This window comes from Ursus americanus, chromosome 6, assembly GCF_024610735.1.
Source record: "Ursus americanus isolate L20-20 chromosome 6, mUrsAme1.1.p, whole genome shotgun sequence".
NCBI classification, from domain to species: Eukaryota; Metazoa; Chordata; class Mammalia; order Carnivora; family Ursidae; genus Ursus; species Ursus americanus.
The window spans coordinates 13,177,012-13,200,029 of NC_142132.1; the positions used below are offsets into that span (position 1 = coordinate 13,177,012).

General features: G+C 49.6%; 1 long non-coding RNA gene and 1 pseudogene across 3 annotated transcripts; one reads left to right on the forward strand and one right to left on the reverse strand.

Annotated features, from left to right (window-relative positions):
- Positions 1-831: 831 nt before the first annotated feature.
- LOC123796056 (U6 spliceosomal RNA) lies at positions 832-928 on the forward strand (annotated as a pseudogene).
- Positions 929-13,651: 12,723 nt separating this feature from the next.
- On the reverse strand, positions 13,652-22,651 carry LOC123795996 (uncharacterized). 3 transcript variants are annotated; one of them, XR_015724714.1, is made up of 3 exons: positions 18,792-22,651; positions 17,050-17,110; positions 13,652-16,917 (listed from the first exon to the last, which is right to left on the reverse strand). It is a non-coding gene; the product is annotated as an uncharacterized LOC123795996 (long non-coding RNA). The 3 variants fall into 3 exon arrangements; XR_015724712.1 differs by having other exon boundaries at positions 13,652-17,110; XR_015724713.1 differs by having other exon boundaries at positions 13,652-17,246.
- Positions 22,652-23,018: the final 367 nt, after the last annotated feature.

The window sequence follows — 23,018 nt, forward strand, 5'->3', positions numbered from 1 at the left end:
AATAATTAATGTTTTTCCCTCACTGCAACGCCATTAATAAGGGGCTCTTCCAAGAAACGAGTAATTGGCTGGTTGGGCGTCATTAGGGTATTTATAGATAAGCTTTGGTCTGAAGACATAGAGGAAAGCTGATTATGTTTATTTAGACTCTATTATCTATCGCTAATGTGTTATCCTGCGTTCCGATCATCCCCATTCTCCGGGTCCTAATGATACAGGGCACACTCACAATGTGATTTCAGTGACCTGCAACATGGCTTTATCTCTGCTGCAAGGGACAGAGGGGGACAGAGAGGGCGGCTGTTCACAGGTTCCGCCTGCCCCCACTCATCCGCCGTGAACCTTCTCTTGCCGCTGAGAAATTTAGAGCAAGGCTCTTGGAAGTACTAGAAAGACAGTTTCTCCTAATTAAACCTCAGAGGAGTGGAAGTTCCTTGGGTTTGTGATTATCTGAAGGGTTTTTGAAAATGTAAATCTGGTTGGGGAAACATGGCTTTGAAAAATAGAGGGAGGAAGAGGCCGGCTGGTGTTGAGAGGCTATCTCCGCGGGAGCAAGAAATGATCAGGTATCAGCAAGCACGGCTGATAAAACCTGGCCGAAATATACATCTTAGCAGGTGAGCACATATGCTTCCAAGTGCTCTCCGGCCCCCGGGGACGTGGGCAAGGTGGCCTCTGGGGCTGCCTTTTCTCCCAGAAGACTTTGATCCATTTGTCCTTTGCTAGAATTTTTAGAAAAGATTTCTTACGTTGTTTTTAAAAAGTAGATATGTGCAGCCGTGTGAATGTACTTGATGTCATTGGACTGCACAGTTAAAAATGATTAAAATAGTGCAGCACACATACTAAAATTGGAACGATACAGAGAAGATGAGCACGGTCCCTGCGTAAGGGTGACATGCAAATTCGTGAAGGCTTCCATATTTTTGAGTCTCTTTATGTTTACAGGGAAAGGTTTGAATTTTTTCTCCACAAAACTAGCTTTTTTCACAAATAAATTATCAGGTTAAACTTCCAAAAATGATTAAAACAGTACTTTTTATTATATATGTATATATACGCACACACACAATACAAAACATTACTAGGAGAATAAATTGGGTAATATCATTTAGAAGCAGAATTTGAAAATATAAGGAAGAACGAGACTTTTAACTTTGTAACTATAATGTATCTAACATTAATTCTGGAAACTAAATACTTCTAAATGGTCTCTTTTGCACATGAAACTACCCTCATGTCAATATTCAAAAATCCTTATATTAACAACAAAAATTCAAGACAATTTTATTTTTTCAGTTGACTGAGCTGGACTTTATGGGATAGAAGAGTGAACTCGACCTTTATCCCTTTTTACCACTTCCCGTTAAACTTGTTCTGCGGACAAGGCTCTATCCACTCCTGGCTGTAATCTCACATGGGTTCCGCAGCTTTTTGCTACTCTGACAAAATAAAGAACCCAGACGTATTCTAATAATAAAAAACAAAGTACGTCTCGACGTGTATGTTCACCTACATGCTAGGCACATGTGATAGGATCTAGACCTCATATTCACATGTCTCGAGGCATGCTGGGAGTCTCGAGACCTGAGTTCAAGTTCAGGTTTGGCCCGTGTCACAAGGCATGTAAGGGGTAGAAGGATACACAATGTCGTGAACCTCGGTCTCCGCACCTGTGAGATGGGGGTGCTGCAAATGTACACGGGGTCTCTGAAAGATGGGCGATGACGTCTGTGGAGACAGGGGCAAAGAAGGGGCCCTGCGAATATCCACCTCTCTCCATCTGACCTTGTACACGCGGGAACACCTACCCTGCACAATCCTCTATGTCCCCGCCCGTGCTGTCTTCTCCGTGAAGGACGCGCTCAGGAACACGGACCTGCCTCTGGTCTTGAAATAAGCTCCCGGAGAGTTGACCTGTGCACGGATGTGTGATGTAACTTCGCAAATTAAGTGTGTAATGCTTTTAGGAAAACGATGCCCTTTCCTCCCCTGCTCCTCACCACGGGGACCAGGTAATTTGCGGGCACATCTGTTGAAGGTGTTGGGGAGTACTCTTGGTGCTATTCTTAGATCCTGGCCTGGGGTCTAAAGGTTGAGAAGCTGGCTCCTGAGACCGGAGTAACAGGGGTGAGGGGGAAGGCCTAGGAGCAGGACTGGACCTGGGCAGGTGGCCAAGGTGAATGGGTAGATCAGCAAGCAGGGAATCTAGAAAGGACCAGGACGGCTGTCAGAAGCAGGAAACGGAGGCAGGCGCCGTAACCCAAAGACATATATACGCCGTGTTTACCAGATCCCATTACCGCCTGGCCAGACACGCCACTTAACCCCTCTTGGCCAGAGCAACCTCACGTGTAAGGAGGAGCGCAGGCCTGCTGAGCTCCCGGGCTGGGGTGGTTCCTGCTGGTAGCACTTTAATTTACAGATTGTCTGCTGGACACCAAGCTGTGCCACGTGCTGGGGACAGCGGGGGCAGGGTCAAAGAGAAAAGGAGGGGGTGTCATCGGCACCCTTGCCTGCAAGAACCCATCACTCTTCTTGCCAGGGCTCCTCATTTTTTCTGAGCACAAAATCCAAACTCGGATTCAAGACCCACACGAAGCTGTGGGGTCCAGCCCTGGGGCTGCCATCAGACAATATTTGGCAATGCTTCTTTGCTACCCTGAGACAAAATTCAGAGGTAGTGCAATTTTTCTTTACACTAAAACATTGAGGTTTTAATCGATATAATGCCTGAACTGTAATATAAAGGTGGGAGGAGAAGAAGTAATTTGTAATAAAACAATAGGCATTTCAACAGGTCAATTCTCCGGCATGACTTCCCTGACCAACATAAGGCTGTGCCTTTGTGGGTAAGGTCACAGTGAATGCCACAGCTGCAAACACACGTGACAACAGCTGTGTTGTTCGGGAGACTCAAATACCGAAAGTGATGTTGCCATGGGTGACATGATTTTCCCAACATGGCGAACGTCACTTGGTAATGTTCCAAGCAAAACATAGCAGTCTTCCCTACATTTAGAGGGTAGGTCCATTCCTAGACAATTCCGTGTATAACTGACCCCGCGCCAAAGTCGTCTGCAGTTTATATGAGTAGGAGATTTAAGTCCAAGGTGAGATCATTAGAAATTGGCTTTCCACCTACATGAGTATCCATCAGGACACCCCAAAGTCCCGTAGGACCCAGGACGGTCCATTGTTGTGTCAGACTGCTTGAAGTTTTGCATCCTTGGTGCCGGCTCACTGAATTTATGGCATGCCCCCCACAAATACCCCAAACAAATTCAAGAAGGTAGTACTGCCCCCTTGGGAATCACTGACCTAGCCCCTGCCTACCCCCCAATGCTGGCTTTGTCCTACTCTCTCCTTGTCCACTACATTCCCGGCCACACAAGCTTTCGTCCATTCCTCCAACACACCCAAGGGCTTAGCACATGCTCTTCTCTCCCTGAGGAACGCTCTTCCCCAACCACCCACAGAGTGGCCTTCTCGCCCTTCGTGTCTCAGCTCACAGAACATTTCCACGAAAGCAACTTTCCTAGCCGCCCTAGCTACCAACACACACACACCCCCAGGCCCGCCAGGCTCAGCCACATTACCCTGTTCTTGTCTCTCACACATCATCCCAGAATGATCTTTTTCTCTGTTGTCTATCTCACTAGACTGGGGGCAGCAAACCTTTCTGTAAAGGTCCAGAGAGCAAATATCTTGGGCTTGGCAGGCCACGTGGTCTCTGTCATAGCAACTTCGTTCCGTCATCATAGCTCAAAAGCAGCCATGGGCCACGTGTGAACCAATGGAGATGGCTGTGCACCAATAAAACTTTATTTACAAAAGCAGGTGGCAGTTGGCTTCAGTCCATGGGCAGCAGTTTGCCAACTCCAACACTAGGCTATAAGCTCCTTATCTGTCCAGTTTCCTCTCAAATTCGTTGGGTCCAGCCCAGTGTGAGGCCAATGGTAAGAGCTGAATGAGTGCATGTTGATGAAATGTGTTTGTTGTCCAGCTAGAATAAGGAACCACCAGAAAACACAAGAAAGACCTTCTAGTTCTTAGCACCTAGGGAAGCGTTTACGCATTGGTCACACATCCAGCACCGTAAGTGTCTTGATAGGGAAAGGCAGGAGAATTCAGGGACGGCTTCCTGGAGGAAGTGACCCTGAACAGCAGCTGAAGGAAGGATGGGATTTGGACCACGGTAGTCATGGCACTCACTTGTTCAATCATTAATTCATTCCCTCATTCAGGGGACTTGTGATGAGTGTCATGTCAGGTCAGATAACACAACGATGCCCATGAAGTGCTACTAAAGGAGGAGAAGACTTTGATCCTGTTGCCAGGGCAATCTAGAAATTCCAAGGTCTCTGGGGCCCAGTCCCACTTCCGGGTACCTGATGCGTAGGAGACACCAAGGTCTCATCTGAGCATGGCTAGTAGTGCCATAACTAGGTTGGCATCCCACCAACCATCCACAGTGTCCAACCCCACGGTGGCATGCTTGTGAATTCGGTGTGCACCTGTCCTCAGCATCCCCCCAAACCCTCACCCTCCAACCCCACCCAATCACAGGGCCCCAGCCCGAGGCCCTCCCTCACCCTCATCGCAGCCTGCTCTTGGGCCCTCTGCCACTCAGTGGCATAATCATATGCTCTTCCCAGGAAGGGGTGCCCTAACAGTGGGTCTTCAGACAGACACCTGGGGGAGTCCGAGCAGCAGTACTCCTGGGCCATCAGAACACCCTGACGCACCCACTAGGCAGTTCCATGTAATTGGGGAGGGATATTTCAGCAGCAGGATGGGTACCATGAGACCACGAGTGACAAGTTTTTGGTCTTTTAAGGGGATATTCGAAATTCTTTTCTAAAAAAATGATCAAGGTTATCCTCACTCTTCCCTCTTGGTTTTCTTCCCTTCAAAGCCCAAGGCCTTGGACCTCCTGCAAACCTCATCACCAGTTTTCCTTCTCTCTTTGCCTTGGCTTCTCAGAAACCCAGAGCCAAACGTAGAGCCCACGACCTTCCAGGCCCTGCCGGGGATGTAGTGTAGTACGTCTTCAGTTGAATGGATTTTGCGGTCGTATTTCCCTTGCCCGGGATTTCTCGTCTGCCCTCGAAATTGTGTTGGATACACGTCTGTAGGGCAACTCGAGTCCTCTCAGAGGTGAGCCAGGTGTCTTTCTTTTGCATAAAAGAAGAAAAATCGCCAAATATTCTCCCTATCTCCCTACCCCCTCCACCCCTGAACCCATTTTATTAGTATTGAGCTGAATTATTTTGAAGTGTAGTTTAATTTAAACCCAAGTTATTGTTAGCATTTCATAATACGGTCATTTTCTACCTGTTAATGAGGCGTAAAAAATAAACGTATTTCTCAACAGAGTATTGATACCGCATTATAAAAACAAACAAGAGAAAATGCTCCGTATAGGAACGAGGCCTTGATTTTCTTGTCTTCATCTCCTCAGATCTGTGCCCTTGTAGTGACCCTGACTTTGAGCTGGGGGCCATGGCCCAGAAGCACTAAGGGTCACAAGTGAAAAAATCCCCAAAGGGCTGCTCATCGTGGAGTGGCCAAGAGTCAGGCTTTCAGATCAGAGAACCCCTCATGCATTTCTTTGTTGGCCCATTCAGTAAATCAAGTACCTTTTGGGTCAGGCATTGTGCTGAGGAGGGGGGGGACAGGTGAACAAGACAAAGAAGGTTCATGCCCCCGCCCCAACCCCAGACCTAACCTCACAGCACAGGGAGGCCCCAGTAAGCAAGGGAGCTACCAAGTATAACAACAAGCAGAGGGGAAGGGGGAGACGGACACATTAAGAAAGGCCACTCAGGGGAGGTGATGTCTGAGCTGGCCACAGAAATGGCAGGGGAAGAAAAGTCAAGGAAAATGACAAAACAGGAAAGAATGTGGACGTGGAAGACGCAGGAGGGTAAAGGCCAGCAAGGATGCCTGCCTCCACCTGGGGTTTCAGGGCTGAACAGCAGGTTTCAGGATGCCCAGAAACTGCTCAGAACCCCCACCTCTGTGCCTTATGGGGGACAACCCAATGTCGCCCCCCTCACACAAGAGGGAGAGGAGGACAAAACTAGCATCCTGACCATGGGAGATCCAAAACAGAACAAATAAAAAGTGGGGGTTAAAAAATGAGCCAAGAATCCCGTTCTGCTAAAACATACCAGCGGCCTTGTGCCAGGGGGCACTGCTGGGATGTGGGACACCCAGGGGGCCGTCGGCCAGTCCCTTCGATTCCGAGGGTCCGGTCCCTTCCAGACTTTGCTGAAGACCCCAGGCCCCCACCCCAGACCAGGCTGGAGGCTCTGGGTCCTTTCCTGTGTCGTCTAGAGGACCGTGCTGGGAATCGTCAATGATCTTTCATTAGCTGATGAGCTGAAGCTCTTCTCCCCGCTTCTGTCTCGAGATCATGCCATCCAGGAAGAGAGGCGAACCCACTTGATAAGCAGCAAGGGCTCCTCACCCCATCCACGAGTGGGAGACGCTTGCAAACCCTTCAGAAAACAGCCACCCCTGCCAGCAAGCCGGGGGCACGCATCCGGGGGCTGCAGGCGACATCGGAACACCGGGAGCCCACAGTGACAAGCAGGGAAGGCACCAAACTCTACCTCGTCACCTTTTTAATGAGTAAAATCCTCTGGCTGCTGCCGGGGCCCTGGGAGACCTACTATTAATGAGCGCTTAGAATAGACCGTGCCTGTTTTATCCGGGTACGGTGGCCTGGGAGAGACTCTTCAATTTCCATCTTACATCTGCTGCCATGTTCAAGTGGCTCCTTAAGGGCAGGAAAACACTTGGCAAATTCTGTCTTTAAAGAGACCCGTTCAAAGAGAGCGTTCGCTCCCCACAGCCACATTCTATACGTGAGCCCTTTTCAATTTGCAAAGCATATATTTAGATTATATATATGGAAACCCGGGAGGCAGCAGGGCTTCAGCTGCACACAGCTCTCCCTGCCCCGTGGGGCTGCAAGAAGACGGCTTCCGGTCGGGTTCTCACATTCGGTGGCTTCACTTATTGAGAGGGGGAAAAGGACAGCCTCTGTTTTGTTCCTCTTTAAGGACCTTGCTCCCAGCCCGCAGGCGCTGTGGCCCCAACTGAGCACCGCTGTCTCCCTGGGGTTGTGTGTGAGTGGAGGTCTGGGAAGGGGGCTGGCCCCAGGCCATGAGCCAGGTGGGGTGCAGAAAGGAGGTGCGACTGAGCCGAGCCCACATGGGGGCTCGAGGGATGGGGCTAGACTCTGGCAGGGGTCTTTGCAAGACTACGGGAGGGTCTTGAGTGGAGGAGAGAGGAGGAGGAGGTGAGGACAAGAAGGAACTCTGGACCACAGCATATACCTGGAGGTCTCCGTGATGCCCGCCCTGTCGCAGGAGCCACTGGCTGCAAAGGGGATTGGGGGTGAAGTTGGGGAAAGCCCCCAGTGTCAGGGGCCAGGGGCTGTGCAAAGTACAACCTCAGACTCTTGGTTCAGCAGCTGTCTTAGTTCAGCCACTATAACGGAAATACCAGTCTGGGGGCTTAAACAGCAGACATCTGGGGCACCTGGGTGGCTCAGTGGGTTAAATGTCTGACTTCGGCTCAGGTCATGATCTCAGGGTCCTGGGATCAAGCCCCCTGTCGGGCTTCCTGCTCAGCGGGGAGTCTGCTTCTCCCTCTCCCTCTGCTGCTCCCCCTGCTTGTGTGCTCTCTTGCTCTCTCTCTCTCTCAAATAAATAAAGTATTAAAAAAAAAAAAAAAAGAACAGCAGACATCTCTTTCTTTCAGTTCTGGAGGCTGATGTCTGAGGTAAGGGCCCCAGCATGGTCAGTTTCTGGTGAAGGCTCTCTTCCTGGATTGTAGATGGTGCCTTCTCACCATGTCCTCATATGGCAGAGAGAGAGAGAGAGAGCTCTGTGCCCTTTACCTGCTTATGAGGGCACCAATCCCATCACGGGAGCTGCACCCTCATGGCCTCATCCAAACCTAATTACCCCTGAAATGCCCACCTCCAAACGCCACCACATTGGGGATTAGGGCTGCAACATTAAATTTGAGTGGGAGGAGGGGGACGCAAACATTCAGTCCATCGCACCACTGTGTGATCTTGGGCAAGTTGCTTAACCTCTCTGAGCCTTCACTTTTCATCTGTAAAATGGGATCATCATCCCCCTGGCTGTGGGTCTGGGGCTGCTGTGATCTGCACATGGACAGTGCCTGGTGCACGGGCAGAAATACCCTGTGGGTATTCCTACAGCCCCGTGATCATCAGAATCCTCCAGAGCAAGAAACCCGTTCTCCAAGCAACCTCAGAAGACCCACGGGATAAATGTGTCATGAAGAGAAGAAATCTGGAGAAATAAAACTTATCCATACTTTGAAAAGGGACAATGTGGGATGAAGGCCGCTGACAGCGTGAATTACTGTTGATTTCATCATTGTTGCCATCCCCAGAACAAACAGCCCCAGAAAGCACAGTGGTTCCAACCCTAAGCCTGCGGCATCCCAGGGCATTTCCAATTATCTCAAAGTGTGTTATAAAATTCTCACCAAAGATAACTTGAGTTTTCTCTCATTCAAAAGGCCACCTTTCTCCCTCATCAGCACTTTGGCAAGTGGGTAAGGGCGCACAGCACTGTGCTGTGGCAGAGTCTGCCTGCCGCTTCCCTAGTACCCATTCTCCCTTACTCACAAGCATCCAGAGTCTGGAGGTAGTGATGTGCCCAGCTACAACATCTGCTTCCCAGCCTCTCTTACAGCTGGATGTGGCCACGTGACAAAGTTCTGGCCACGGAAGCAAGAGAAACTCATAATAGGAATTCTGGAAAGGTCCTCTGAAAGGGAGAAAAGACAACTAGAGAGAGACCCTTTTGCTTTACCCTCTTATTGCTTCCTGCTGCCTGGAATGTGGACATGATGGCTGGAGCTGCAGCAGGCATTTTGAAACACTGAGGATGGAAGCCAAATGTGGGGAATGGCAGAGCACAGGGAGAGACAGAGCCTGGGCCCCAGAGGATCATGAAGCTACCACACCAGCCCACCCAGGACTTCTTGTCCATCAGAGGGGAAACTTTATGCATTTCAGACATTGTTATAGGAGTTTTCTGTTAGGTACAGCTGAACCTAATCCTAATATATATACTTAGCTACTAGAGGCTGGTGAGTGTGTGAAAGCGGAGCCCTGGATCCCTGGCTACCGATCCATCCTTGGCAGGAGACACAGGTGGGAGGTGGGGAGGAAGGGGACAGAACATCATGGTGCAGGATGAGGGTCCAACAGCACCTCCTGGCTAGTGCTTCCCAAATTTGGTTAGTGCTAGACCCCAGGTGAGGTGTCCATCTCTCCCTGTGTCACCTTCCGGAGCCCTCTAGCCTTAGCCAGAGCCTAACAGGAGGCAGGGTGCTGCCACAGGAAACCCGCCTAAGTCAAAATGAACTCTGGTTCAAGCCCCACCTCTGACTTACCAGCGGTGCGACTTTGGCAAAGCCCCTTCACCCCCGGGCCTCAGCTTCCTCCTCCGCAGAATGAGAGTCACGTAAGACCTACCTCAAAGGCTTGTGTAGAAAATATAAACACAGTGCCCGAAATTCTGCCCTCGGAAATGATAGCCATTATTATGATAGATGAGTTATGAATTGACATTATATCAGACAGAGGTTTTGGGGCAAAGGCACATCCTCTCTCTGGAAAGGCAGGAGGGAGCAATGCTCTGGCCCAATGGCAGTGGTCTATTCTTTCCAGGTAGGGTGAAATCTGCTCTCGGGCCACAGCGGTCTCTCCCAGCTGTCTGCAAACCAGAGAGAAGATAGAACCCGGAGGCTGGCTTCACCGCTGACCAGCTGTGGGACTTCAGGTGAGTCCCGGCCTCAGTTTCCCCACCCATGAAATGAGGATGCCCAGCTTCCATGTTTGAGACCCCTTCCGGCCTCCAGGTGCAGCAATCCCATGACACAGAGAGACTGGAAAACCAGGATTGCAACAGCCAATCCACCTGCTCTGCTTGGACCTGCTGCCGATTTTCCCCCACCGTCCTCGCCCATACCACCCATTCTCGGATATTCTTTCCAATTTTATTCCTATCATTTTGAAGACCTGATTCAGGAAGAAGCATTATTCTTGCAGACACTAAGGCTAGATCTGAGGACAAGGGTAAGAAGAGATTTGAGAGAGTAGTTTGCCTCCCTTTATGCACACCTGATGAAAAAATTCAGATGTGCAAACCCAATAAATTGGCAGATTTCTAAAAAGAATCATCTAGAAATGCAAATAATTTTGCTCGTCTGAGTCTTGCTCATAGGAGTCTGTGCATAGATGGTGGGAAGGAAATCATGCTGAGTGTTAGCTACCAAGTTTGAGGCCTTAACCACATGGCTAACATACTATCACTAATTCAGCCCTTTCCAGAAGAATCTTATCAGGTAAGCACTCCTGTCCTCATTTTGCCAGCAGGGTAGAGGGACAGTAAAGTTGTAGGTGTTTTGCTTAAATTAAGTTCGTATTGACAATCAGTGGTTGAGCGGCAATACTGATCTTGAGCTAATCTAGGCTCTTACCATCACACCATCACATCCGAAAGGAAAACAGCACAGATGGAATGATCCCCGACAACAGAACAGAATTCCATCCTAAAATCAGCTGGCTGTGTGACCTTGGGGCCGTCCCAGAATCTCTCTTTGCTGGTGTTTTCTCATGTAAAGGTAGGCACTGGCGCGATCAGAGCCCCTCTCTGCAGAATGGCACTTGCAGGTAAACCTCCACGTCACCAGGATGCCCCGCCCCACTCCACAGTCAGTATCCACCAGGGCTGCCAAGGGGAGAACACGCAGCCGTGGAACAATGCCCTGCTTGGGAACCCCGGACGGGACCGACAGATGGCCGGCGACCTTGACTTCACACGTCTTCCCTTCCTTGCCCACCCCCGACCAACTCCAGAACCCCGTGGGTCCCTCCTGGGTTTCCAAACCCAAGCACATCGGCCTACAAACCTGAACGCGTCACACTGAATATTTGGGATAACTGGGGGTCGCTCCAAACGTCCACCCAACTCCCATTCTAGAGACTCTGTGCACCCAGCAGTGTCGTTAGGAGGTAGGGAACACTCGCTTGCATTCACGTTTCCCTGCGTCAGCCACGCGGTGCCAAAGGACGTAACTGCTCCGTGGCATCCTGGAAGACTTTTGCAATACAGAGACAGTGTTGTTGTAAAGAATTTAACAGGCCGGCAACTGACACTCGAACTCTTTTGGATTCACCAATGAATCTGATGCCCACGTGTTGCCAAAAGCATTTATTGTCTCATAATTTGATTTACTTTTTTCCATGCTGCTCCCAGTGCCTGCAAGTAGGGGCAAAATGGCTGATGTCTCCAGATGCCACGGAGGCTAATAAAGCTTGCTGTGCTCCCAGCATGCTCTCTGCTGTCAGAAACCGGCAATTAACTTAATAGGGTTCTTGAAATGGAGTCGATCCGGGGAATGTGGCATGTGTTGACGCACCCCCGCTGATCCAAGCAGCCTCCCACCATTGACTTGCAGGGTCTGTTTGCTATTTGAATTATTTAGGAGCTTGTTATGTGAATTAAAAAGCAGCACTTTGCAGCATTAAGTCTAATATTTTATGATCTTCAATTGATTAGGTGGGCTTTCAGGATTACATGGAAAGGTTAAGATAAAACACGCCTCAGACGGGCAGCTCTCACCAGCCTGCTTTGCTCTTCAAAAACCTAGATAAAAACCCAAGAGGAGTCTGCCTCCCTTTTCCCTTCCAAATGAGTCCTCTGGAACCTGTTTTTTGGACCATCAAAGAGCTTTTCCACCCTGAGGATACGAGGTGCCCTGGGTTCTCAGGACCGAAGGAGGCTGGTCCCCTCATTTCTCTACCTTTCATTTATGTCTTTCTTGGCACAGAGATGCCACTGATGATGGGACGCCCAGAGGGACTGGATCCCAAGCCTGGGCCTGCAAAGGGAAAGCCCTGCTGTGGGTTCCCAGCCACTCAGTTGGACCTGGATGGGCACCACTGCCACGCCTGTCCTTGGCCAAGGGTGTGTCTAACACACCTCCCTCGACCATGAGTGCCAATTCATGCTTTCTTTGCCCTGCCAGCTGTCACCACCCTCTCCCCTGGCCTATGACCATAGTTTTCCACTGGGCTTCTCCCATCACCCCCCATTGCAATCCTGTCTACATTCTGTAGCCAAACCGAGTTCAGGCTATGAAACTCCCCCGTTCAGGAACATTCAGTGCTCCCCACTGCCAGTTAAGTACACACATACTCATCACTCTGAGCCCAGACTCTGTTTCTAGCCTCATCTTCTATTGCTCCCGTTCAACCAGACTGAACTACGTATTATTCTTTAAAAATACTTTTTGCTTTCTCAACTCTCAAGCTTTGCTCATTCACTTGGTGCGTGATGACTCCCTTGTTCACCTACTGAAACTCTACTAGCCCTTGATAACGAAAAGAGTAAATAAGTACGGAATAGAGAGCTTCCTAAATTCCAAGCACTTTTAAATATTATTTAATACTCGTAATCCTGTAAGGTTGCTACCTTTATTATTCCCATTTTATAGATGGCAAAACTGAGGTTCGGGCAAGTGAGCCAATTTCCCCAAGGTCACTCAGAAAGCTGAGATTTAAATATCCAAGTACACCAAGCTCACCTCAATCCCACGTCCTTGGTAAAGCCATCCCTGCCTTTACCTGGGTGCCCTTTCTCCCCTCAGGTTTGCTGTGTCCACCTTTCCACCGGCTCACTTCTTCAGACAGCAGGTGTGGGTCCACGGCTGTCTTCTCCACCAGCAGGCCGATGCCTTGGCACAGTCCGGGCCTCTCTTGTATCACTGCAGGGCTTGCGACCCAAGTCCGTCCACAGTAGGTGTTGACTCAAGCAGGCTGTCAACCGGAGCACAGGGTGGCTCCCACCCCAAAGTCACAGCCCCTGACACAGTATTTAGCTGGTCCCTCTTGCACTTTCCAAGAGGTGGAGGAGGCATCGCCGGGTGCCAAGTGAGTGACCGTGCAAGCTCTAAAGAGTGACTTGAACTTGAATCCAGGCACCACCTCTTTTTTAACCATGCCCCCTTGGGGAAAAGAGTACATTAGCCTCACTGAGCTAGGTGTTCTCACCTCTAAATGGAAATAATAGTAGTCCCCACTCCAAAAGGAAATTCTCAAAATTAAATGCAAGAATGCATCAAAAGCACTTAGGATACACGGTTCCTAGGCACATATTAGGGCTTAGAAAAAGTCGGCTGGGGGCGCCTGGGTGGCTCAGTCGTTGAGCGTCTGCCTTCGGCTCAGGGCGTGATCCCGCCGTTCTGGGATCGAGCCCCACATCAGGCTCCTCCACTAGGAGCCTGCTTCTTCCTCTCCCACTCCCCCTGCTTGTGTTCCCTCTCTCGCTGGCTGTCTCTATCTCTGTCAAATAAATAAATAAAATCTTAAAAAAAAAAAAAAAAAAAGTCGGCTGTCATTACCATGGGATTGACCCCCACAGCGTCTCTAAACCACCTCCAGCAGCTCCGGGCCCTGGGCCCCGCCTCTCTACACCTCCACTTCCTCGCCTGGAACATGGGCTATTTAAAACTCACCTCATAGGATTATGGGGAAAGATTGAATGAAATAACAGATGGATCTGGAACAGAACAAACATTCACTATATGAGTATAATATCTTATTTTTATTTCATATAACCTTCAGCCAAGCTGAGAATATTTACTTTTCTAGAACACCATAAAGATGGTCCTTGACCCCCTGAATCAACAACCTTGTGCAATACAAATGATGTCTGCCTGTCCCCAGCTCTGCAGCAGGCTGCGAGGAGAGAGGGCATAGAAGCCACACAGCCCTGGCCTCCAGGGGGCACTCATTTGAACAGGGGAGGCAGGACAGAAAAAGCCGATCTCCCCCAGGGCAGGAGAAGGGCAGGGCTGCAGACCTGGGGGCCCTGAGCAAAGTCCCAGGGGCTCAGCTGGGAGGAGCGGCTGCCTGGCCCTGTGACCTGTGCTCCGTCAGACCCGCCGGATGTACCACGAGGATGAGAGCAAGCACTTCGAAAGCTGCGACCAGGCGGTGAGCCTTCATAGGAGACCTTCATAGGAGACCTTCTCCCTGGGAGCCTAGGCCCTCACTAAAATCCCTAAGGAAGGTTGCCTTTAGAACCCGTCTGCTGCAGGGAGGCCCTAAAGCCAGAAAGTCGTTCCTAGGACTGTTTCCCCGCCACATTCTGCTGGATCTTATTCTTTGAGGCAGTCGAGGTCTTCACCTTGGGCCACGTGGATGAGTTTAAAGGGGGCTGGGACCCAGGGAGTCTCTCAAATAGGTGCAAAATCTTACACGAATGTACACAGGTGTTTACACTAGCTAGAGGTTCTATAAGATTCTGGATACGTCAGGAGAGACTAACTGCTCACTGCAGTAACAACCCCTAAGTCTCAACGGCTTGACGCAGCAGGTCACGGTCCAAGCAGTCTGGTGAGGCTGAGCGGTGAAGAGCAGGGCTCTGCAGGCAGGGCTCCACCACCTCCAACATGTGGCTTCCAAGGTCACCATGAACATTGACCTCCTCTTGGCAGATGGAGGAGAAATTGAGCATGAACCACCTTGCAAGAAACTTTAGGGGCCAGGCCTGGAAACAGCATATGTTACTCCTGCTCACATTCCATTGGCCAGAACTCGGTCACGTGGGGCCTCTGACTGCAAAGGAGGCTGGGAAATGTAGTCTTCCTAGGTACCCGGGAGGGAAGGAAAACTGGTTTGGAGAATGTATCTCAGACACTTCCAAGAAGGATTTGTATGGGGGTGGGGGAAAAAGGAAGAGCATAAAGAAGACTAATAAATACCATTTGCTTTATGTACATTATTCATTTAATTCTATTAGTAGTAGTTTTTTTTATTTTATATCCATTTTATAGATAAAGAAACTGAAGGTCAGCAGAGTAAGTCACTTACAAAGGATCACAGGGTAGTGAGTGGTGAAACCCAGAATACACCTTACGCTCCTCTCTCGTGAACATACAGTTTTAAAGGCTCTCCATTCTATGACTTTTGTGTATTCCATATTTTGAGTGGGAAAGCAAACGTGAATGGAGAAGATAATTTTGAGTTTGTATTTCAGGGTCAGCTAACATTTATGGACTGCTTATTCAGTGCCAGACATCATTGAAAATGCTTTTCTATGTATTGCATAATTAACTCCTCCCACTGACCTTATAAGATTCTTCTAGCTATTATCTCAGCTCCATGGATGAGAAAATGGAGGCACAGAGAAGTGACGCAATTTTCCCAAAGCCCCACAGCTAGTAAGTGGGAGAACGGGGACGCTATCCCTCTTGGTTACGCCAGTCCCATAGGTATGCACTCCCCCACCAGCTGTGCGTGCACCCAGTTAGCGTGCAGTTGCTCTAGGCCGCCCCATGAGATCAAGGCAAAGGGAGAATGTGTATCCTTCCTCCTCGAGCCCCCGCCATGCAGCCCAGCCCTGCCCCTCTCCCTCTGAAGCCATAGCCTGACAGTGGGAATCCTCCCGAGGACATGTCGACACACCCGTAGAGTCACCCAGAGCACCGTGCCAGAGCCCATCAGCCCATGGAGGGTGGCTGTTGTAACCCCACAGGTGGCTGCTGTTCCCCTTCCAACCCCATTCAATCCGCCAGATGGTTTCACGAAGGTAGATGTTTTACTATCTCCAACCACTGCATCATTTAAGCCAAGATAAATTCAGTTAATGGGGCCAGAAGCAAGTGTAGGGTGAACGTGGAGGGGAACCAAGGCAACGACATCTCTCCTCACACCACCCTGGCCCTCTGAGGGATCGTTTCACCCAGGGTGAGGTCCCGGGGATGGGAAAACATGTCCTCAATGTGCACCTTGTACACGGCCAAGGTGTCGACCTCAAACTCTTGCACAAAAGCAGCAGGCTGGTGGGCGGGTGTGGGGAGGGGATACAGAATCAGCCCTAGGCACCTCGGACCCCCAAGACTGAGGAGGGGTGAAGGATGGAAAACACCAAGGCTGGGGGGAGGGGGGCTTCCGACAAAGGTAGAGCTAAAGCCAAACGTTCAGAAGCAGAGGGGATGAGGGGAGCCCCCCCCATACCAGGTCCACGCCAGGACCTGTCGAGCTGTGGCAAAGAAGCCAGGACTGGAATGAGCCAGACTTACTTCAAGACCAGCTCCTCCATCCCTTAGCGCATCGTTTTACCTCTCCGTTTCTCGGCCTGTAAAATGGGTGTAATGTCTGCCTCACCTCACGGGGCTGGAGGAAGGCCTGGGGGCTTGAGCGCATGACACACCAAGCACAAGGTCTGGCATGAGGCCAAATCCAAGCGTTGGCCCAAGGGCCATTGAATACCGTTGAATACAGTCCTCTTAGAAACAAACAAACAAACAAGTAACAGGCTTAATTATCTAATCATCTGTATCACCAAACAAGACACCTCATTACAGTCATTTGTTCTGCAATTAAAATAATCACCTCTTCATTTCTCCTGGGCTGCGCTGCAGGACCGATGAGGTAGGCCAGTCACTCGTGTCCCCCCCCCCCCACCGCACCCAGCATGGACCAGCGCCCATAGAACCGAGCGCTTCTGAGGTCAGCAGTTCGCACTTTACTGCACGCATCCCCGGACGTTATTTTCGTTAATCCTCGCAGTGGCCCTGGGAGGCAGGTGGAGCCGACCTCATGACCGTCCTTCCACAGACAGAAATGGAGACTCCCCAAGGATTTCAGTTAGCAAGTAGCAGCTCCGGGGCCCCAAGTCAGGTTCTCTGGCTCCCTACGCAGGCTGTTTTTGGCGACACCGAAAGGGCTCAGAGACAGGGTAAGAGCATGGGCCCTGGAACGAGGCTCTGTGGGTCCCCAGTCCAGCTCTGCCATTTACTATCCCTGAGGCCTTGTGCAAGCTGCTGGACTTCTCAGTGTCTTATCTATAAAATGGAGCCGATGTCACTTAGGATGCTGTGACATGTGTAAAGCAATGAAAATGAGGCCTGGTGTAGACAGAGCCATTAGGTACCACGACTGATACCTGGCATAGGGAACCACACCCACCCACCTACCTTCTCTGGTTGCTTCTGACGCTCCGTGGCCCTGGATGGCCGAGGCTGTGTCTTATCCAACCTGGAGACGAAGACAGAGGGTGAGTGTGGCATGGTGGCTAGGAGTGCAGGCTCTGGTTCCAAGTTCGGACCCCATCACTCCCTGGCTGTGTAACCTTGGTGAACTCTGTGTATGAGCGCTCTGAGTCCATTTCCTTCTGCAGAAAAGGGGATAATAATAGAATCTGGCTCATAGAGCTATAACTCGGTAAGTGATGGAACACACACGAAGCACCTAGAAGAGTTCCAGGCACGAGGGAAGGGCTAAACAAGTATGAGCTATTATCGGATCAATGTCCCCGGCCGGTCACTGTGCTCGGTCTGAAGGTGCTAAGCAGCTGGTTTCGGATGCACGAATGAGTTGACTGTCCGTGCCTCTTGGTCTCTGGATAGCCAGAGGTCCTCAAATTCTTCCCAAAGATATGACCCTGGGATGGGAGTTGGCCACCAAGGACGGCGACCGTGTCCGAGATACTCTTTGTTTATAACGACCTCACCAAGTAAATAAATAGTGTGAGATGGGAGCCAGGCCAGGCCTTCCAGAAATACTCTGTTCCTGGCTCCAGCTTGGGCACGGAGACACAGTGACCCTAGCCAGTTGACTCATCTCCCCGACATGAGCCGAGCTGCTGAGGCAGCCCCACCCAGCCTCTCTCGGCCCTCACTGGCTCCTTCCCATGGTCTGGCAGGCCCAGCAGGAGCCAGTCTTCTAGAAGCAGCTGGCTCCGGGGAGGAGGAGAAGCAGGTGTGAATCTGTGATTAATGCCAAAGAGGGGCTATCACAGGAGCAGAAAAGTTCTGGCTGGGGAGACTGAGGACAGAAGGCCAGTGACCAGTGATGGAGTCCCTGTGGGGGTAGGGGGGGTGACACTGAAGGGCAGGTGGCCTGAGATGAGGTGGGCCTTGCTGCTCTGGGGGGTGGAGGTCTGCAGAGTTCCTGGGCAATTAGGGAAGAAATCAGGACTGGAAAGAAAATCCAGAAGGCCCCTCCATCAAGTCCCAGGATCAGGTAGCCATGGGGAGAGCTCAAAATAGACTGGCTCCAACCTCATGGTCAAAACTAGTCAGTGTAGGTGACCCTGAGAAACGTCTCTAAATGACACCCTTCCTGAAAACCTCAGTCTCTTTCAGAAAAGTGCCTTTTTAATTAAAAAAAAAAAAAGGAACTTCCATGCTGACAATGTCACTTCTTGAACAAGAGAACGAGGCACTTAGATACGATGTGGTTCAACCTCTTTGATGTACGGGTCGGAAGATGCGACCCCATCCACCCATCTACGGTTTTTACTGAGCATCTACTAGGAGCAGACAGGGATCAAGGTGCTGGGACCCGCAGAGAACAAGACCAATGCAGTCCCCATCTCACTGCACTTAGGATTTGGGGAGGAGACAGACAATAAACGCAAAGCAAACAGAGAAAAACATTCCGATCAGGATAAACGTTAGGAAGAAAACAAAGAGTTTTGTTATAGCCATGGGTGGGATGGGACAGCCGGTGGGTCATGAAGATCTTTCCGACCGACAGCTAAGCTGAAGTCTAAAACAGAAGCCAGGACAAGAGCAAGGGAAGAGTTCTGCCTGACAGGGCAAAAGGCCCTGGGGCAGGGACGCATTTAGGGAGGTCCAAGAAAAGGGAGCCCCTGTGGGTGGCCGAGGTGGAGTGAGACACTCTACTCTCTGCCCGGCACCATCCTGACACTGACCCGCAGCTCGTTCCGTGCCGACGAGGACCCTCGAGGGTAGGGCTCTGGTATCAACTCCATTCAGGTTGTGAAGACTGAGGCCAGAGAAGTTAAGTAACCTGCGAAGAGTGACCCACTGAGGGCAGGGCTGGTGGGGGGGACCCCCTCTAACCCCTCTGACAAATGTAGAGTTCACTGGCGCAGGTCCCAGGCAAGAGCGAGAGGACACGGCCGCTGTGGGCCTCAGCACGAGTTCGTATTTTGTTCCAGTGCCAGGGAAAGTGGCCAGTGCACACAGGCTGTTCGTGGTCCGTCCAATGACTCCTGGCGCCCACCGGGTGCCTGGTGCCCAGCCCCATCCCAAAGCCCGCTCCTGCGGCCCAGGCTGCCTGAGGTAAGCCACCGCAGGGACAGCAGGCAAGTGGCCCTCTTCAAGCGAACCCCACCGGCACCCGTGCCCACCGCGCACACACCTTCCCCTTCCCGGAGCGTCTCCGCCCCCCCCGCCCCCGCACCCCGCCCCGGGCTCCCCCACGGTCTCCCTTCAGACCCCGACGCCACGGGTTTGGGGGCGAGAAGGGGCGCTCTGCGCGCGGAGCCGTTCTGCTCCCAGGGCCCTCGGACCGCAGGCGCGCCCTAGGACGCGCGGAGCCCAGCCCTCCAGCGCCGCGCCCAGACGGGGCTCGCCGAGCCGCCTCCCCGCACCCTCGCTCCGCCACGCCGCCTCCTCCGGGAGCCCTCGGGGCGCCTCTCCCGGAGGCCGGCAGGGCCAGACCACCGGGAAGCCTTTCTGCCCTCAGCTCGGCCGCGCACGTCCCGCTCCGTGAGGCCGGCCCCGGGGGCCCACGGAGCCCAGGGTGCCCACGCGGGGGGCGCCCCGGCCCATAGTGTGCAGACGCAGCCCCCTGCGGGCACCTCGGGGGCCCAGGGCGGCCGCGGGTTCCGTGACCCCGGCGGCGCCGCCTAGACACCAAACGTTCCATCCCCGAACCTCCGCAACCCGAGAATTGCCAGCTTCGTGGTGGCGCGGCCTGATTGGCAGGTCCCCCCTTGGCAGGGGTGGGGACCAGGGAGGGCTGTTGTGCACAATTGCTGTTTTTACTCCTGCCATCATTAATTCAACTATTGACAGAGAAAGGAGGGTCCGCCGCGGCTTTGTGTCACGCGCTCACTGTAATTTACTTGAAAAGAATTAAATCACAATTACCTGCCGTTCGTTTTGCATAAAACGAGCTGTAAGGAGCTTGCCATCGCAGAGTGCTTGGAAGGACAACAGCCCCATTGTTGCCATATTAGAACAATATTTCTCAAATCGAAACTTAAAACATTCGAATTAGCAGCTTTGTTTGACTACGGTGGCCCACTGATAGGCAAGGCTGACACCCCACCTCGGACTCCAGACGTTACAGTTAACAAGCATAATTTTCATTCATTTGAGTCTAGACCGATCTTTTAAAATCGTTGCATTTATTGAACAAATATACCTCCCAAATGTTGGAAAGAAAAACGTAACCTTTTATCTGTTACGTAGCCCAATTGATAAATTATCTAAATGCCATGAAAATTCCTCTTGCTGGAGCTAAAATCAGAGCAAACTGTAATTAACTCGCTTGAGATTTGTTTAAATGTCCAAAGAAATCACACTGCTTCTCAAATAAAGTTACTTCTGTTCTCCTTTCTCCCCTTTCAGATATGGCCATCAGGTAAACATGACTGATTAGCTTTTAAACCAACGTTTTTCAAGTGTATTTAAAATATTCAATTCTGCAAAATTACATCACTGTGAACCTGTGTGTTCAGCAAATTTGAAGCCAGGCTGGGTTTTAAGAACTTCTGTAAAAGTAAACTGCTGGTTTGAGTGAGCTGTAGTTTCCATTAACATTAATAGTTTTTCAGTAACAAAATGTAACTGTTCAATCAAGCTTGAATATTAAAAGGAACCCGGTTAGTAATTGTAGGAACTCTGGAACCATCAGGAAAAACAGCAAATACAAAAATACAATTGGTAACAGGGAGAGTTGTGTGCAGGGAGAGTAACTATTATAGCAACTTTCAGCATATAGCAACTTTCAGCATATGCAAATATAGCAACTTTCAGCATATGCAAATAAGTGACAGAAAATAAGGTTGAAATTAGAAAAGATGAAAGACCAGAAAGGTAGAATTTTTCAAATCTGAGTGGTAAAAATACAAGCTGAAATGCAGATTTAGTGCAGAGAATAATTAAAATGTAAAATAAGAAAACTTACAACCTCGAAAAGCAAGTCAGAAAAGGAGTAAAAATGCATTTGCTATTGTTACCCTTGGATTTTTCTAATTTTAAAAAATGTAATTTTGTGATCAAAATGTTATTAGTATTTTAACAGTTTTTGGTTTTTTTTTAGAGTGAAAGCCGCTAGTTGATTTTTTTTTTTTTTTTTTTTTACGGGTGGACTTTTCCTTCAAAGAAAACGTATTTTATGGTCTGTTTCCTTTTTTTTTTAATGAATGTGAAAATTACAATGTTTACTTTGATTTTTAGTGACTTAAAAATTTTTTAAGTAATTTTTCCTTTTGTGTGTGTGAGAGAGAGAGAGAAAAGAACCGTTTGGCTTCAGCAGAAAACAAATTACAAGTGGATCAAACCAAGGACTCAACTCTATTTTCATGACTGGGTTTTTGAAGAATAATCCATAGAGATGGGGGAGGAAGGGATTCATCAGGCAAATGAAACAAAGTCCCTGGTCTATATTCCTATTCTGATATCACCTCCCGGAATATCGGCAACATTTTAAGTTCCAGCCTGAGCCATGAATTCCTTCAGAACAAATCAAATGTCTTTAAAGAATATTTCTGTTTGAAAAGGAATTAAGCTCTCCTGAAAGAATTTTAAAGGTTGTGATATTCACAGTCTGATAAAGCAGCACCTTTAATGAAATTCTAATTAGCAATTTCATGCACTTTGCTATTAGTCATATCAGATTAGTGCACATTTTCACAGCCTTCCTTTAATTAAGTGCACTTATTCCAAGTTTCAAACACTTTCCTTATAAGATGAAAACTGTGCTGAAATGTTATTTAGTAAACAGAGGAAGTGTGAAAGTGTAGGTGTGCGTGTGTACAGGGGCGGACATTTTTAACTGTCTACAAATTTTTTTTACATTTATAGAGTTGGTGAACTCAGGTTTTCATTCCTTTTTTCTTGTATTCTCAATGTTTCCTTGGGATTTCTAGGGAACCTATTCAAGTCCTTAATCCAAGTGCACATCATGTGTATTTTTGCTTAAAACATATATTCTGGATGTGTACATATGTCGTGGGATTTTTTGCTTAAAACATCTTTTCTGTATGTATGCATGTGTGTATTTAGTATATACGTATAGTATGTTTATGTATATACATATATATGGGGGAGAGAGAGAGAGAATCAGAGAGAGAGGGAGTGAGAGAGGGAAACTACACAACATACAATATTTAGTTTTTTAAATCTCTGAAAAGCAGTGAAAAAGCATTTGCCCATATAACACCCCCCCCCAGCCCTTTTGCAGGCACCTCTTTTCCTTTGAAAACAGCAATATGATTTCATTCGACCTTCTAAATTTCATTCTGAAGCTCCAGCAAGGAGCAGCCAGCCAGCTTCGTGAGCCGGATCCATGGAACACAGGATATCTTCCTTCATGTCAGACCCCACTTCTCCACTGTGAGAGCTCAGCAGTCAAGCGGGTCTTTTCCAGGCAAAGCAGGACATAGTCTGGGGGCTTAAACCCTGCAAACCCCTGAGTCCCCCGATCATCCCTCCCTCCCAGCCTGCTGGAGGGTTGCTCCAATTCAGGGAGGTTGTATTGTCTGGGAATCAACCTGATCTTATCTGTAGCCTTTTGTCAAGCGGAAATTTTTGTTGCCTGTTTTGCTCAGAGGTTGAAACTTGTAATATATTAACTAATTGCTTGCATCTCCAACACATGTTCTCTTGTTGGTGTCATTCATTTATACTGTAACATTTTTGACATTTTTAGATCGTCTCTTGGGACTCCTGGGCCTCTTAGCAGTTCCCTCCATGAAGAGTGTTTGCCTAATGATTACCGACTGACATCTCAATAACGAGCAACGTAGGACTTGGGTGCATCTATTGAAGAGTTCGGGTGTGTGTGTGTGTGTGTGTGTGTGTGTGTGTGTGTGTTTTAATTCATGGTCCACTTTGTCAAGTCATGTGTGAGCCATAATTTAAGCTAATAATTACCAGACATGAATTCAATGAAACATTGGTGT